Raw genomic sequence first — 17,603 nt, 5'->3', positions numbered from 1 at the left:
TGACCTCCCAGTGAGCCTACCGCCTCAGCCTCTTGAGTAGCTGGGACTATAAGGGTGTGCCACCATGCCCAGCTAATTTTTTTCTTTTTTCTTTTTTTGTATTTTTTTGTAGAGACAGTTTCACTATGTCGTCCAGGCTTGTCTCAAACTCCTGGGCTCAAGTGAGCCTCCTGCCTCAGTCTACCAAAGTGCTAAGATTATAGGTGTGAGCCACTGTGCCCAATCTAAAGTAAGTTTTAAAGGATGTTTTTTCAGGAAGAAGACAACTGTATGCAGAAGGAATTAATGATAGGAAATAAGAAAGTGAGTAAAGAAATTTTAAAATCTAGCTAATCTAACAAACATTAATGGAACAGAAGACTAATAGTACAATAATTATTCATTTATTTTAAAATTAATAATCATGCAGAAATTTGGGCATTAACAAAACAAGGTGAAGCCAAATACTTGCTTTAACACTAAATTGGCTGGGTGCAGTGGCTCATGCCTGTAATTCCAGCACTTTGGGAGACCAAGGTGGGAGGATCATTTGAGCCCAGCAGTTCCAGACCAGCCTGGGCAACATGACAAGACCCCATCTCTACAAAAAAATGTAAAAATTAGCTGGGCATGGTGACGCATCCCTGTAGTCCTGGCTGCTTGGGAGGCTGAGGCATGAGAATCGCTTGAGCCCAGGAGGTTGAGGCTGCAGTGAGCCAGGATTGTGCCACTGCACTCCAGCCTGGGAGACAGAGTAAGACCTTGTCTAAAAAGAAATAAATCATACAGAGAGGTTTTAATATAACTTTCTCATTAATTGTTAATTTAAGCAGACAAAAATGAGAATTTTAAAGATTTAAATAATGTAAATTATGACCTTAATTTAATAGACACATCTATAACATAATATATACATAAAATGTTGCACTCAGCAATAATGACATTGGGTGCGGTGGCTTACGCCTGTAATCCCAGCAGTTAGGGAGGCCGAGACAGGCAGATCACCCAAGGTCAGGAGTTTGAGACCAGCCTGGCCACTATGGTGAAACCCTGTCTCTACTAAAAATGTAAAATTAGCCAGGCATGGTGACAGGTGCCTGTAATCTCAGCTACTTGGGAGGCTGAGGCATGAGAGTCATTTGAACCCAGGACTTCTCCTGAGGCAGAAGTTGCAGTGAGCCGAGATTGTGCCATTGCATTCCAGCCTGGACAAAAACAGCAAAACTCCATCTTCAACAAAAACAAAAACAGAAACAATAATAAATGTACGTTTTCAAGCACAAATAGAACATTTATAGAAATTGACCATATTACAAGTCTAATTTTAACACATTATAAAGAATTAACATAATACAAACCTCACTCTCTGACAAAATGTAGTAAACGCAGAAATTTGTAACAAATAGCTTGTAAATAATCCTGTCTGCTTTGATAAAAATTGAACCACTTCTAAATTCCTCGTGGGTCAAAGAAAAAATAACAGTAAAAATTAGAAATACCTAGAAGCAAATAATAATAAATATTATCATCAAAACTTGTGAGATGTCTCCAAAGAGGGGCGTCCCCAGGATTCACTCCTCAAAGTGAAAGTCTCAGAATCCAGGAGCTCAGTGGAGTGGCTCACAACAGTGAATCCCAACAGTAACTCCACCTCCAGTGGCTCTGACAGGCTCTCTCCCTATCCTTCCCCGCCGTGGTACTTGCTGAGTTACAGCAGTCAATCTGCTCCTTACTGGGGTGCTAATGATTGGCTTCAGAAAGGCATCCAGAAATCCTAGACTGGCAGAACCTCAGTGTGGTCGTCAGTATGGAGCTTGGGCCTCAGGTTCGCAGCACCAGACCCCTGAACTTGTAGTTGCAACCTAATTTGACCAGGCTCTCAAGGCAGACCTAATTAGACTCTTGAAGACTGATAGATAATAAGCCAAAATGCCCTTCAGGTTACCTGGGAAACTAACAGCCATCAGAAGGTTGCTTAGTGAAGCTACAATCACAGCAGATGGAATTGAAGGCTCTTGAGGTGATTGTCTCAGGTCATAGAAAATTATTATGAGTGATTCTTGTTCCAAAGTATCATCCCCACTCTAGAGGACAAAATCTCGCATCCACCATACTGAGACCCTCAGTGACTCCTGTCGTGGACCGTCCGGACGGGTAGGCACGTCTGCCCGGGGGTCTCTCGACCTGCAAGAGGGTCCCAATACCTGGAAGAGGGAGTGCGCCTGGGAAAATAATAAAGACAGAGAGAGAGAAAGCAAGGCATCTGGAGGGCTGATAGGCTGTGCCTAAACAGCAAATTTTATTTTTCAAATGCTAGGAATAAATACACTTTCTTGGCTTTGGTCTACGTCATAGTAAGAGGAATGTAAATGTATGCCTCACATGGCCTATACAATAGAGAAGTCAGATATGCGATCAATGGTTGTAAAAAGTAACAAAATTTTCTACAATCACAAAGTTTGTTTATATCCAAACATCATTCAGGAGACTTGTTTATATCCAAACATTGTTCAGGAGACTTGTTTATATCAAAACATTATTCAGGAATCTCTGAGTCAGGAATCCAAGCCATCCCTTATGGTGGCATTTTGCTTTGCAAATATCGACAGTTAAACCATTATCTAGGGTACAAGGCAGTTAGGTAAGTAAAGGTTAAAACTTATTCTTAAAGTCATAAAAAGGTTAAAAGCAGGAACTGTTTGCTGGTAGGGGGTTACTCGGTCTAGCAGCAACGCATAATTTTAGGCCCAAACGATATTGTGGTTGATACTAGAAACTGATCATTCATCTTTCAGTTCCTATATTTCCGGATAGCTTGACTGCCTCCAGTAGGAAACTGTGTTTGGGATCAAACTCACCGTATAGTGAGACTCACGCCTTTTAGGGGTCTCACACGGGAGTGTTCCCCACAACTCCTTGCTCATCCCTAGCAGGTCACTGAGTCCTGTCACTCAGTCTCCTGGACCTATGCACCTGTTGTCACTACCAGTGTCCTGGCTCTGTGATCCGCTATGTGTGTCCATATCTCAGTCCACAAATTGAGGAGTAGAGGATCTGTGGCTTTATTTTTTTAGATACAACTTGATTTCTATTTTGTGTCCTGTCCTGCTGGGCAACAGAAAGGTAATGACTCAACTATAAATCCCCCCAATATTTCCCCTGTGTTGTCCCTAAATTCTGCAGTGGCTTTCAAAGTGCCACAGCATTGGAGATGGGGATAGGTTTTAGGCTCTCCATATCATCTTGACTACATGTGAGTATGGAACATTCTGGTTTCCTTCTGCCTCGGAGTCCCCTATAGCGTCAAACACATCCGTTCCCCTCTCTGACACAGACGAAGCATGCCACCGCAGGTGCCTGGACACGGGATGCACCAGAGCAGCCATCAGGTGGGCACTGCTCCCACTGCCTGGTGCTTTCCAATGGTCTCAATTCAGGCCATGGAGAAAATCCTTTACCATCAAACGCAAGCTGTCACTGAACTTAAGTCATGAAGGATGTATCGGGGGAAATTCTTGTTTGAAGAAGAATTTCTTCTTCAGTTTGGTGAAGTCGCTTTGGTTGTTCCTTTGCATAAACACATCTCTCTGGGTCACTTCTGCTGACTCAAATCCCACCCAGTGCCTGCTGATTCTAGTTTCATTTTCATGGGCTGATGTTATATTCAAGTGACTTTATCTTCAGGTTCCAGGAGTATCACCATCCCAGAACAAAAGTCGGGGAGCCCTTGGAGAAACCGGAGGCAAGCACTTTTCTGTTTTAACAATCTCTGGGCAAGATGAACCATAAAGCCCATCCCTCAGGCAGGAACCTACCTGCAGAGCAGCTAAGGTATCTAAGGACATTTGTCACCTAGCCCTGTGTTGCTAGTGACGGTAGTGAACTAGAAACCATGGTGACTGGTTCTGAGTGTGCCTTCTTTCTTTGCTTCTCCTTGTTTTTCAGCAGAGTTCCCATTGGAAACATCAGCTTGTCTCCATGGTGCTAAGAAAAGTAAGGAAAGAAAGTTTTCTCCACATGCACCAATGGGAACTCTATTAATATAAGATAGAAAACTTAATCAGAACCTCAAAATCAGACCCTCATTATGGAAAATTTCAAATATAAACAAAAACAGTAGTGTGTTCTATCTAGATCCAGCAGTCCTGGTGGGTGAGACCTAATTTAATTCGATTTATTTTAAAATTTAAAATGCATATTTTAGGCTGCGCACAGTGGCTCATGCCTGTAATCTCAGAACTTTGGGAGGCCAAGGTGGGAGGATTGCTTGAAGCCAGGGGTTTCAAAACAAGACCCCAGTCTGTACAAAAAATTAATTAAAAAAAATTTAGCTGGGCATAGTGGCAGTAGCTGTAGTCCCAGATACTGGGCAAGCTAAGGCAGAAGGTCCCTTGAGCCCAGGATTTTGAGGTGGCAGAGAGCCCTGATTGTGCTGTCACAGGATCCTTCACAGTGAGTCCCGATCCCCCGTCACAGGATCCTTCGCAGTGAGTCCCGATCCCACTGTCACAGGATCCTTCACAGTGAGTCCGATCCCGCTGTCACAGGATCCTTCACAGTGAGTCCGATCCCGCTGTCTCAGGATCCTTCGAAGTGAGCCCCGATCCTGCTGTCACAGGATCCTTCGCAGTGAGCCCCGATCCCGCGGTCACAGGATCCTTCACAGTGAGTCCCCATCCCACTGTCACAGGATCCTTCACAGTGAGCCCCGATCCCGCTGTCACAGGATCCTTCGCAGTGAGCCCCGATCCCGCTGTCATAGGATCCTTCGCAGTGAGTCCCGATCCTGCTGTCACAGGATCCTTCGCAGTGAGCCCCAATCATGCTGTCTGTCACAGGACCCTTCAAAGTGAGCCCTGATGGCACTGTCACTGGATCTTTCGTAGTGAGCCCTCATCACACTGTCACAGGATCTTTCAGAGTTGACTTTGGTATCGCTTCACCAATCACAAACTTCTGGGGCCAGCAGCACCTCTGTTTGAGTTTTGCTCCTGCCTGCTGAGCTCATTCCACGCACTCAGCTCATGCTACCAGCCCAGATCCCCTGCCTCGCACTAGCGCAGGTGAGGGCTCTGTGTGAGGCTGTAGCTGGACTAGAGGTACTGCAAGCAGCTTCCACCGCAGGCATCTGCAATGGGAGGAGGGAAACGCATTGGTGCCCAAAAGCTGAGAGATGCCAGGAACCACAGAGTCCCAAAGGGTGTTACAGTATGTCATAGTCCTGGCTTGGAGAGGCCCAAAGCTCTTCTCTCCTTCTCGTCACCTGCAGCATGGCAAATGGAGTGGGGGTGTTTTGGGGGAGCATTTCAGCCTGTTTGTATCATAGCTCTTTTGGTCCCATTGCCCAGCTCTGGCCTGCAGCTCCTGTGCTGGCCTGGCCCTGCCTCCTGTCGCTGCTGACAGAGGATGGGAGGGCTATAGTGTTACAGCCCTGGCTTAGGGAATCCCAAGGTCTGGGCCTCAGAAGGGTTGCCACTCTTCCCTCCCACAGTCTGGAAGTGTATCACTGCCCACAGCTTGGTGAGCTGGCCAGGAAAGTGTTACAGCTCCTTTTGCTCCCACTGTGTGGTGGGTCTCAAGTTCTTGTCCTGTGTCCAGGAAGAATAAGCCTAGTTGGACAACTGGAGGGTGGACAAGAAAGAGAGAAGATTTGTTGGGCAACTAAACAGCTCTCAGCAGAGAGGAAACCCAAAGTAGGTAGCTCCTCTCCACAGGCAGGTAATCCCAGAGTGTGTGAGTCTGGCTGAGTCCAGGGATGTTTATGGGCTCCCAATGGAAGAAGTGCGTGCTGATTGGTCCATGGGTAGGCTTGGAAAAAGCACCACTTGACTGGCCAAAAGGCATCAAGGAAATTTTTTCACTCCGAGTAGCAGACTTCACTGGGAACTGGCAGCCTGGCCCCCAGGCTTCAGTCCATCTTGGCTCGAAGGTGGGGTTTCATCTGGGACCCATCCCTTCCTGTCTAGAAACCTGCCTGCTTCCTGCCACCATCAGTGCATTGCACTCCAGCCTGGGCAACAGAGTGGAAGCCACATCTCTTAAAAATAAAAAATAAAAAAATAAAAACAAATAAAAAATGTATATTTTAAAAATAAATGCCGAATTCACAGAATTCACACAATACAATATTCTATAGGAATGAAAAAGTAAGCAGTGAAAATTCTCCCTCTTGTTTATCTACCAAAACTCCACTCACCAGGGGGAAGCCCATGTTTGGTGTTTCTTACATATTCTTCCATAGATCATTTGCATGTGTGACTAGTGCATATTTTCTCCTGCCTTTTTTGTAAACACACATGATAGCATAGCATATGCATCTTGTTTTTTTTTCTACCTAATTTAATTTTATAGTCTCCAGATTCCTTTAATGGTGTCATAGGGGTAAGTTTTCCAGCTGAAATTTGTAGTGACATTAATGGGAAGGGGAACATTACCACAAAACCTGATAGGAAAAAGGGGAGAAAACATGGGAATAGAGGGCACCCAGATTTGAACCAGGGACCACATGGTCTGCAGCCAAATGATCTACCCCTCAGCTATGCCTAGTTGCCTAAGGGACACTCCTCCTTAGCATATTTCACCTGTGTAGCCACACCCAAGACACTACATTTACTATAATACCTAATGTTTTTGAGCACTTATAATGTTCTAAATAAATTGTAAGAACTTCACATATATAATTTAAAAAATTATTTGTGGTAGTACTATCACCACTACCACCATCATCATCAATGACAATGACATATGGAATTGAAGTAACTTGCCCCAAATCAGTGTGAAGTGACAGAATCAAAACCACAATGAGACACCATCTCACACCAATCAGAATGGTTATTATTAAAAAGTCAAAGAATAACACATGCTGGCGAGGTTGCAGAGAAAAGGAACCCTTATACACTGTTAGTGGAAGTGTAAATTAGTTCAACCATTGTGGAATGAAGTAAGGTGATTCCACAAAGAGCCAAAAGCAGAACTACCGCTGGATCCCATTATTGAGAGTAAAGCATTCTACCATAAAGACACATGCACACAAATGATTATTGTAGCACTGCTCACAATAGCAAAGACTTGGAAACAACCTAAATGCCCATCAGTGATAGAGTGGGTAAAGAAAATGTGGTACATACACACCATGGAATATTATGCAGCCATAAAAAGAATGATATCATGTCTTTTGCAGGAACATGGATGGAGCTGGAGGCCATCATCCTTAGCAAGCTAAGGCAGGAACATTAAACCAAATACTGCATGTTCTCACTTATAAGTAGGGGCTAAATGATAAGAACTTATGAACACAAAGAAGAAATAACAACAGACACTGTAGTCTACCTGAGGCGGGGAGGGTGGGAGGAGGGAGAGGAGCAGAAAAGATCACTATTGGGTACTGAGCTTAATACGTGGGTGATGTAATAATATGTACAACAAACCCCTGTGAAGTGTGTTCATGTATGTAACAAACCTTCACATGTACACCCAAACCTAAAATTTTAAAAAGTCCTTGAAAAATAAAAAGAAATCACCTGTAGTCTCAGGTCCTCTGGAGACTGAGGTGGGAGGACTGCTTGAGTCCAGGTGGTCGAGGCTGCAGCGAGCCATGATGGTGCTGTGACACTCCTGCCTAGGCAACAGAGCAAGACCTGTCTGAAAAAAAAAAAAAAAAAAAAAAAAAAAAAAGACCGTGACTCCAAAGTTTTGATTTCTGCTCCAGAATCTCAATCTCACACCTCAGGAGGAGCATGGAATACCCTCCTTTGACTTTCTTCTCCTTCCTGTGCACCCTCACCACCAGCCAGTGGAGATAAAGCTTTCTGAGGAAAACATCCTGCAGAATAATGAGTCGATAAGCTGGTGATTCATGAAGTTGAAGAACTATAAGGCCATCATTAAAAAGGTGAACATAAGTCTGTTATTGAGGACAATCCCCTTTCAGGTCTGTAGTCCCAGCATCTAATTAATGAAACTAAAGCTTTTGGAAGTTCATTCTTTTTTCTTTTCTTTCTTACTTTTTTTTTGAGATAGAGTTTCACTCCTGTTTCCCACACTGGAGTGCAATGGTGAGGCTCACTGTAACCTCTGCCTCCCGGATTCGAGCAATTCTCCTGTCTCAGCCTCCTGAGTAGCTAGGATTACTGGCATACACCACCACACCTGGCTAATTTGGTATTTTTAGTAGAGATGGGGTTTCTCCATATTGGCCAGGCTGGTCTCGAACTCCCAACCTCAGATGATCCACTAACCTCAGCCTCCCAAAGTGCTGGGACTACAGGCATGAGACCTGTGCCTGGCCGGAAGCTCATTTTGTAAAAGGCGAATCTGCTGCCATTACTGTGAATGCTGGTGTACTCGGTTTAAAAGTGCAGTATTGAAGGTAGAACTCTTTGTGCAGCAACAATACAAGGGTGCAATTTAGGGAGCACAGCACTGTGATAAAAAACAATGTTATTGGCAAGGAAGTCTTTAGTAAATGCTAAGAAAATTCAGCAGGATGTAGTTGGAACCAGATGTGGTGTACACACAAGTCACAAATCCATCCAGACAGGCCGGGATAGTCTACCAATTCAGATAAAGCGTGAGGGTTTTTTTTTTTTTACGTCACATATATGAAAACAAACTAAATTATTTTGTGACAGAGCTGATTTAGTATAACAAAATATTTCGTTATGGTAGTATGCACTTTCTACAAGCGTTTTTGAAAATTGCGAGTGAATAGAATAGCTATTCAGTATTTTGTCTACAAAAATACTAAAACTAAATACTGTAACAAATTTGTTAGTCAAAAAATAAAAATTTCCAAAAAGCATATAACTTAGCATCCCAGTGTCGTCTCCAAATCATCCTTGCCTGAACAATGCAGGTGGCTGGGAACCTGACTCTGGCTCCAGGGGTGCAGGTGTGTGAGATGCGAGGTACTACCAAAGCCAGGAAACCCGCGGGGCTTTCCTACACCTTCTGGGGGTGGGGGGCGGAGGGGGTGGAGCCAAGAGCCCCCGTGTGGGTCGCAAGAAATTTAGGATGGGAAACTCCACCAACCACTCTCTGGGAGTGTGAGGGTAAAGGAGGGCTCATAATATTACAGCTCCAGAAGGCCTGCAGGGTTACCTCTAAAAGTCACCGCACAGGGGGCACCCGGATTTGAACCGGGGACCTCTTGATCTGCAGTCAAATGCTCTACCCCTGAGCTATACCCCCTCCCGCTGGAAGAAAGCGTGATTCACACCTTTGTAGTCACCACACGCAGGCTGGGTAGGCGCTGCAGCTGCAGCCTCCGCGCTTTGGGCGGTGCTTTCCACCGGCGCCCAGTTCCGGCCTTTGCGTTCTTCCCATCACACGCCAACGCACTTTCTTCCCCGAGTTTGGGGGATCAATTGCCTCGGTCACTGTCTTTGCCCACAGCAGAAGTTCAGGAACCCTCTCATTACCTAAACAAGAAAGCGCAGGCCACCCGGAGCCCCGCCGAGTTCGGGGGGTGCCAGCCCCAGCCCACCGCGTTTACTCCGTCGGCTGTCCTCACCTCGAACCTTTTCTTTATCCGTCCCTTTCGGGCGCTTTCCCTCTTTGCTTTCCTCATCTTTATTCTCCCTCTCTGTCCTCTTCCCACGATCTTCTGACGTCACTCGGGGCCCTCCCCTACACCCATTCTCCTATCGACAAACCACGAAGACCTTCCTAGGCCTTTATGTGATCATGGTACATGGTCTTTTTCAACTTTATCTGCGATGAAAACAGAGGGAGGGCCTGGGGCAGTGAAGAAGAGGTAGAACACTTATTTCCTAAAATAAAATAGGCGACGGGGGCCAAGAGAACCAAATAGCGACAGCAGCGGGAGAGCGCCTGCCCCACTAAACATCGGCGTCTGCCAGGACACAAGCATGGGCTCGGCGCGGGGACCGAACACCTGGAACGCGGACCTGGGGGCACCCCACAGTGCACGCACGAATTGAACGAAAGAGAAGCTCACGTTTACAGAGCAGCGATGTTCACAACGACTCCATAAGGCAGGCGCTATGATTGCGGTCCTAACTTTACAGATGAGAAAGCTGCCCAACGTCAAGTGCTCGGTGAAGTGGAAATGCACAGTGAAGCGGTCTGGCGCCAAAGTCCGAACACTCAACCCCCACATCACAGATTCACAGGGGAAAGGAAGAGTTATTTACAGACGTTTTACTAGGAGACCTAGTTGGCCATTTGGGAAAAATAATTAAAGTGGCAATTAAACTTCATGTTATAGACCAAAATAAAGTCCAAGTGGATTAAATTACTACACATAAAATATCAAACATAAACAAAAGCATAAGGAAGTATAAATTACATCTAACTGATTTCTGGACTTTCTAATACACACTGGAACACATCCCAACAGAAAATACCAGTAGATTCGGCTACATACCCATTAAAGGTCAGGTTCAGGTATGTAAACAAAATGTAGAAAGTAAAAAGTTCCTCTTCAAAGTTTCCCTTCTTGTTAAAGAATAATAATAATAAATGTTAAAAATAATAGTCTCTTTTAAAGACAGTTTCTTCAAGGCCTTCTTGCTTTTTACTAGTAAGTCTTTGTTAAGCCCTATCCTATGTAACTGTTAGATATAAAAGAACAAGTACATTCTATGTCCTTGTACTTTAACCAAGATATTTATATTATTACTTTTCTAAGTCCTTTCAAAAGCAGCTTCCTCTCCTTCCTTATTTAAACTTCCTCTTTTCCTTTATTCTCCATTGCCTTTATCTATTTAGAAAAGTTTTAAGGTGTTAGCCAATCAAGTTTAGATTAGGTTATGAGGTCCAGCTCCAACCAACAGAGATCAGACACAGCTGTAGACCCAATTCATAAAGAATAAATATGTCAGCCTAGGGGGGCAGATCACCCGAGGTCAGGAGTTCAAGACCAGCCTGACCAGCATAATGAAACCCCATCTTTACTAAAAATACAAAAAATTTTTTGGGTGTGGTAATGCATGCCTGTAATCCCAACTACTCAGGAGGCTGAGGCAGGAGAATCACTTGAACCTGTGAGGCGGAGGCTGCAGCAAGCCGAGATTTCGCCACTGCACTCCAGCCTGGGCAAGAAGAGCAAAACTCTGTCTCAAAATAAATAAATAAATAAATAAAATAAATATACCTGTCTTTCTTTTGTTCATTGTGCCTTTGTGGCAAGATTACTGACAGACAGCACCCTTTCTGCAGAAAGTAAAATTGCCTTGCTGAGAAACTTTTTGTCTGAATGCAAATTTTTCCTTGCAGTACCTAGGAACAAGCATCCTATCTCTAACACAAAACCAAAAGGTTAACACCAAGTTGGGAAAATATTTATATCATGTATGAGTCAAAATATTACAAATTAATATCCTTCCCACATATATTAGCAAAGGCCATCAAAAGACAATTCACAAAAGGAAGTATTAGTTGGTAGACAAGGATAAATATTATCTCAGTAAGTCAAAATAAATCTTAGTAAAACCAAAGACGTGCAAATGAAAACAAAGCCATTTAACATTTTTTCCTGTATTGAAATGGACAAAAATTAAAATAGAATCCTCATACTGGCAAGGGTATGGTAAGACCAGTACTATTTTAGGCCTGCAAACTGGTACAATTTTTTATTTTTATTTATTTATTTTTTTGAGATGGAGTCTTGCTCTGTTGCCCACGCTGGAGTACAGCAATCTTGGCTCACTGCAACCTCCACTAACTGGGTTGCAGTGAGCCAAAATCCTCAGCCTCAGCCTCCCAAAGTAGCTAGGATTACAGGTGCTCGCCACCACATCTCGTGATTTTTTTTGTATTTTAATAGAGAAAGGATTTCACCATGTTGGCCAGGCTGGTCTCCAACTCCTGACCTCAAGCAATCCACCCATCTCAGCCTCCCAAAGCCCTGGGATTACAAGCCTGAGCCACCACACCTGGCGTTGGTACAGTCTTTCTCGAGAGGAAAGGCAGTATAAAATAAGAGATAAGTTAAAACAATTCCCTTTGGCCTCGTAGTAATTTTTTTTTATGAATCCAGCCCAAAAAAGCCTGAAATACGAACAATGTTGGCTCAAAGATATTTAAGTGCTCATAAGTGTTATTTAAAAATTTAAGCAAATAGATAGTAGGGTGCAGTGGCTCACACCTGTAATCCCAGCACTTTGGGAGGCTGAGGTGGGTAGATCACCTAAGGTCGGGAATTTGAGACCAGCCTGACCAATATGTTGAATCCCTGTCTCTAATATAAATACAAAAATTAGCTGGCCTGTGGTGGTGTGTTCCTGTAATCCCAGCTACTGAGGAGGCTGAGGCAGGAGAATCGCTTGAACCTGGGAGGCAGAGGTTGCAGTGGGCCAAGATCACACCACAGCACTCTAGCCTGGGCCACAGAGTGAGACTCTGTCTAAAAAAAGAAAAAGAAAAGAAAAAAAATGAAACGCCTAATATTAGAGTGGCATATCTTCATGATAGAAAACTATGCAGCTATTTAAAATGTTTCATATAATTCACAAGAAAATGTGAATTACATGTTAAGTCAGTGATTCTCAATTCTGACGCTACCTAAGAATTGCCTAGGGAGGTTGTCAAACTACTAACGCAGGTAGGAGGGGGCAGATCAGTTGAATCAGAATATCTAGGGTGATATCAGATACTGATAGTTTGCACTGTCAGGGGATTCCTGTGTGCAGCCATGGTTGGGAATCACGATGTTAAATGAGAGGGGGAATTATCTCAAAGGTAAAAATAAATAGAATCAACCAAACAAAGAGTCAAACGGAAATATTTTGAACTAATAAGAGTTCTATGATGAGATTGTTAATGACTATTTCTTCTTTATACTTTTTGGTATTTTCAGTAATTGTTTTATTTTCCTAAACCACTACAAAATTATTATTGTTATTATTATTTGAGACAGATTCTTGCTCTGTTGCCAGGCTGGAGTGCAGTGGCGAAATCTCAGCTCACTGCAAGCTCCCCCTCTTGGGTTCAAGCAATTCTCCTGCCTCAGCCTCCCGAGTAGCTGGGATTACAGGCGTGTGCCACCATGCCCAGCTAATTTCTTTAAAATTTTAGTAGAGATGGGGTTTCTCCATGTTGGCCAGGATGGTCTCAATCACCTGACCTCGTGATCCACCTGTCTTGGTGTCCCAAAGTGCTGGGCCATTGTGTGAGCCACCGCACCCGGCTGAAATTATTTAAGTTTAAGGGCTCCCAGAAGAACCTCAATTCAAACTGGAAGCTCTTAATCGATAGTTAAATGTCATATATAGGTCCACAGCCCCTTCTTGTGCCCTCCCTCCCATCCAAGCCACTCCCAGGACTCAGTCAAACAAGCATCAGCGCAAGGAACAGGTGCAGGACCTTTCCATGGTCTTCCAGGAAGCCACTCACCTGTCAGTTTCCTGGATCATCCAAGCGCATCTCAGTTCCATGAGGATGCCCTTCACTTGCGCTGTTTGCTCCAGGGCACACATGTGAGGACTAAAACATCGATACGGGGGTTATGGGTGATTTTAGAACGTTTTTCTTTATATTCCTCTATATTCACATTTTCTGCAATAAAATGTATCACTTTGAAAATCAGAAAAACTCATAAATATTACAAATTTAAGCATATCTCTTCTAGTAATTAGAAGCAATATCATTTCCTTTTGACATAATTAATACATAATTGTTTAATTAAGACAAAAAAAGAATCCAAGGAATGCTAACTTGGGAAATAAGTGCTTTATAATTTACACACAATGTACTCAGTCAAGTTTTTTTTTTTTTTTAACCAAGGCTTGCTCTGCTGCTCAGGAGTGCAGTGGCACAATCATGGCTCACTGTAACCTCAAACTCCTGCCCTTAAGCGATCCTCCCATCTCAGCCTCCCAAGTAGCTAGGACTAATTTTTTTTTTTTTTTTTTTTTTTTTTTTTTTTTTTTTTTTTTGGTAGAGACAAGGTCTCACTCTGTAGACCAGGCTGGTCTTGAACTCCTGGGCTCAAGCAGTCCTCATGCCTCAGTATCCTAAAGTGCTAGGATTACAAGTATGAACCACCATGCCTGGCCTCGTTTACGCTTTTACAGGAATATTTCCATTTTGCATAGGAGGACGCAGCCTCAGAACATTTCCAAGGAATTCAATTACAAGACCTCTCTGTCCAGGTCCAGGGCTTTTCCCACAATACTGCACTTCTTCCATCTTTTCTAGTAACAGTTGGATAACTGGAGGAACAGAGAGTTGATCACTGGGATCTGACAGAGTTACCACCTCATTCCCAGTCCTGCCCTCTCCATGTGAGGATGGGTGAATCTGAGCTAGGGAACAGTGGCTCACGTGTGCTGAGTGTTTATGTTGAGGCTCATATACACTATCCCACAGAATCCTCATAGCTCTCTGAGGCAGGTGCAATTGTTATATCCTAGGAAGTAATTAAGATTGGCTCCATTTTGTAGCTGAAGAAACAGATTCAGGGGGACTAAGTGACTCATTCATTCAACAAATACACTATGTTCCAGGGTCTAGTCTACACACTGAGGACTCAGCAGTGAATGAGGCAAAGTAACAAGGCCCTGCCCCCATGGGGCTACATTCCCAGAGGTGCAGGGTGACAGACAAGCAAAATAATGAATGAATGAAATCATCACAGATATTAAAAACACTACAGGAAAATAAAGCAGGGTATTCTGATGGAAGACAGGAGGGATGGTCAGGAAACAATGATTGGAGTGGAAATCTGAATGATAAGAAGCCAGTGAATAAAAATCCGGATGCCTGTGGGGGCTCACACCTGCAATCCCAGCACTGTGGGAGGCTGAGCTGGGCAGATCACTTGAGCACAGGAGTTTGAGACCAGACTGGGTAACATGGCGAAACCTCATCTGTACAAAAGATTTTTTTTAAAAAAATTAGCCAGGCATGGTGTCACACACCTATAGTCTCAGCTGCGCTGGAGGCTGAGGCTGGAGGATCAGTTGAGCCTGGGGAGTTGAGGGTACAGTAAGCTACGATCGTGCCACTGCACTCCATTCTAGGTGACGGAATCAGATCCTGTTTCAAAAAATAACTAGATAAAAATAACTAAAATTCTGGATGCAGAGGATCTCAGGCCTTGGATAGAATGACCCACTTGGAGTGGCTGAGCAGGATGAGGCATGAACAAGGCCAGTAGAGGGGGCAGAGCAGGACAGTGATTCCACTTGGAGGTGAGGGAGGTGGGGTGAGGTCAGGCCATGGAGGGCCCTATGAGCTGGGTCAGGAGGTGGCATTTGTTTCCTGTGCCATCTCAGGGAGAGTGGAGTCTGGATTTGGATCTCCCTCCCATGGGCAGGGGCACATCTCTGAGTGCTTCATGAGAGACTGTAGTGGGCTTGGCACAAGTCTTCATCATCACAGGTCTGTCCTGTGGAGACGGGCTTCCCGGGTCAGTCTGTAAGCCCCTTTGGCCATGCATTTAAGGTTATTGTTCATCCAGTCGACCTGGTTTCTGACCTTGAGGAGCAGAGATGAGTGGAGGAGGCACACATGAACATCCATTGCCACTCGGTGTCACTTCCATGGTAACTGCCTTAAGTGCTGTGAGCCCAGAAAGGGAAGTGGAGAGTAGGCACCACAGTTATCCTAAGCTGGGGTGTTCCAGAGGCCTTAGTTACCCTAAGCTGGGGTGTTCCAGAGGCCTTAGTTACCCTAAGTTGGGAAGACCCAGAGGGCTTAGTTACCCTAAGCTGGGGTGTTCCAGAGGCCTTAGTTACCCTAAGCTGGGGTGTTCCAGAGGCCTTAGTTACCCTAAGTTGGGGAGACCCAGAGGCCTTAGTTACCCTAAGCTGGGGTGTTCCAGAGGCCTTAGTTACCCTAAGTTGGGGAGACCCAGAGGCCTTAGTTACCCTAAGCTGGGGTGTTCCAGAGGCCTTAGTTACCCTAAGTTGGGGAGACCCAGAGGCCTTAGTTACCCTAAGCTGGGGTGTTCCACAGGCCTTAGTTACCCTAAGTTGGGGAGACCCAGAGGCCTTAGTTACCCTAAGCTGGGGTGTTCCAGAGGCCTTAGTTACCCTAAGTTGGGGAGACCCAGAGGCCTTAGTTACCCTAAGTTGGGGAGACCCAGAGGCCTTAGTTACCCTAAGTTGGGGAGACCCAGAGGCCTTAGTTACCCTAAGCTGGGGTGTTCCAGAGGCCTCTGAGGGAGTAATGTTTCCACAGCACCGCGCAGGAGGAAGGAACGTTAGCTGGAAGATGAGTGGCCTGGGAAGCTGGGCACCATGGGTGAAGCCTGAGGCAGTGGGTGCCAAGAGCAGAGAGAAGTTCAGGGTGTTGGAGTCTGGGCGGCAGCCTGTGTGGACTGAGCAGGGTCTCCCCAACGTTCACGTCCTTCCGAGAACCTCAGAAGGTGATCTTATTTGGAAATAGGGTCATCGCATTAAAACGAGGTCATCCTGGAGCAGACTGGGCCGTCGGTCCAATATGACTGCTAACCCTCATCAGAAGAGACACAGGGAGCAGGCCAGGTGACGAAGCCAGGAGAAGGGCATGGGACAGTGGCTTGGGACGGGTGTCCCTCAGAGCCTCCGGTAAGAACCGAGCCAGACCACACCTTGATCTTGGACCTCTGGCCTCCAGAACTGTGAGAATCCATTTCTGTTGTTTAAAGCCACCCAGTCTGTGGCACTTTGTTACAGGACCCAGGACAGGGCCAAGGAGGCAGGCAGGGCCTCGTGGGCCCTGAGGAGATTTTGGACTTTAAGAGCAGTGGGGAACCGCCCAAGCAAGAGCAGACGATGATCAAATTTACTTTTTCAAAAGATCCCCAGGCTGCCCAGTGCTCCCACAGCCTTCCAACCTGTTAAGAGTGAGGCCCCACAATAGGGCAGAGCCTGCGCGTCACTCACACGGAGGCCCGCGACCCTCCAATGCACCCGAGCTTGCAGCCTTCCTGCCGGCCCACGGAGCGGGGCTTCCCGGCCTGCCCCCCGCAGAACCAGGGGAGACGGCTCAGCTGCGGGAGAATCGTCTGGCCCCGTTGCCCGCAACGCCTTAGAAAACGCCCGTGCCCTTGAGCCAGGCAGTTCCGCTCCAGGAGGTGAGTCTTTACATGGCATTTGTTTTCTTTATTCGGGGGCCACCGCAGGCTGGGCTAAAGAATTTAGTCTTCGGAAATATCTAGGCAGACATCTGAAAAGGTATCAAGGAAGTGCGTGCAGCCTATCATCAGAGGGCGCCCCCAGGGCCACCTCCGCAAGGGACGAACCGCGAGCGGCCAGGAGCGGGGCCTGGGCCTCGGCTTCATCCGCGCAGCGAGAAAAGCGGGTGGAATGCGTGCTGCCCGGGAAGGAGCTTCATCGACCCCGAAGCTCGGGGTCAATTCTCCGAGTCCCCTCTCCTTCTGCGACCCCACGGCCCTCCGGGCCTTCTGCGCTCGCCCGTGCCGTGGGCTGAGCCTTCGGGGTGGGGCGGGTCTCATTTTTCCTGTGCTCTCAGATACCTGCGGCCGCACCTTTGTTTGCACCAACTGTGTTTGCACGGGGTTTGCCGGGGCCTCGAGCCGGCTGGCCTGAGAGGGCAAGAAACCAACCTGAGAGCGGCTCCCGCTAACCAGGGCTGGCTCGGCGGAGGAAGGGCCCGCGCCGGCAGGCGGGGCTGGGGCGAGCGGGTCCATGGCGCTAGGCAGCCCCCGCGCCACC

General features: G+C 46.0%; 1 long non-coding RNA gene and 1 other non-coding gene across 4 annotated transcripts; both read right to left on the bottom strand.

Annotated features, from left to right (window-relative positions):
• Positions 1-382: 382 nt before the first annotated feature.
• Positions 383-17,603, bottom strand: LOC141580010 (uncharacterized). Of its 3 annotated transcripts, none has more exons than XR_012511999.1 (3): positions 9,197-17,603; positions 7,500-7,620; positions 383-5,107 (listed from the first exon to the last, which is right to left on the bottom strand). It is a non-coding gene; the product is annotated as an uncharacterized LOC141580010 (long non-coding RNA). The 3 variants fall into 3 exon arrangements; XR_012511998.1 differs by having other exon boundaries at positions 13,336-17,603; XR_012512000.1 differs by having other exon boundaries at positions 7,500-7,616; positions 13,336-17,603.
• Positions 9,097-9,168, bottom strand: TRNAC-GCA (transfer RNA cysteine (anticodon GCA)). Its single transcript has one exon. It is a non-coding gene; the product is annotated as a tRNA-Cys (tRNA).

The sequence above is a fragment of the Saimiri boliviensis genome, chromosome 10 (genome assembly GCF_048565385.1).
Source record: "Saimiri boliviensis isolate mSaiBol1 chromosome 10, mSaiBol1.pri, whole genome shotgun sequence".
Taxonomy (NCBI): Eukaryota; Metazoa; Chordata; class Mammalia; order Primates; family Cebidae; genus Saimiri; species Saimiri boliviensis.
The sequence above is the reverse complement of the archived record's forward strand: the minus strand, read 5'-3'. Positions and strand labels throughout refer to the sequence as shown.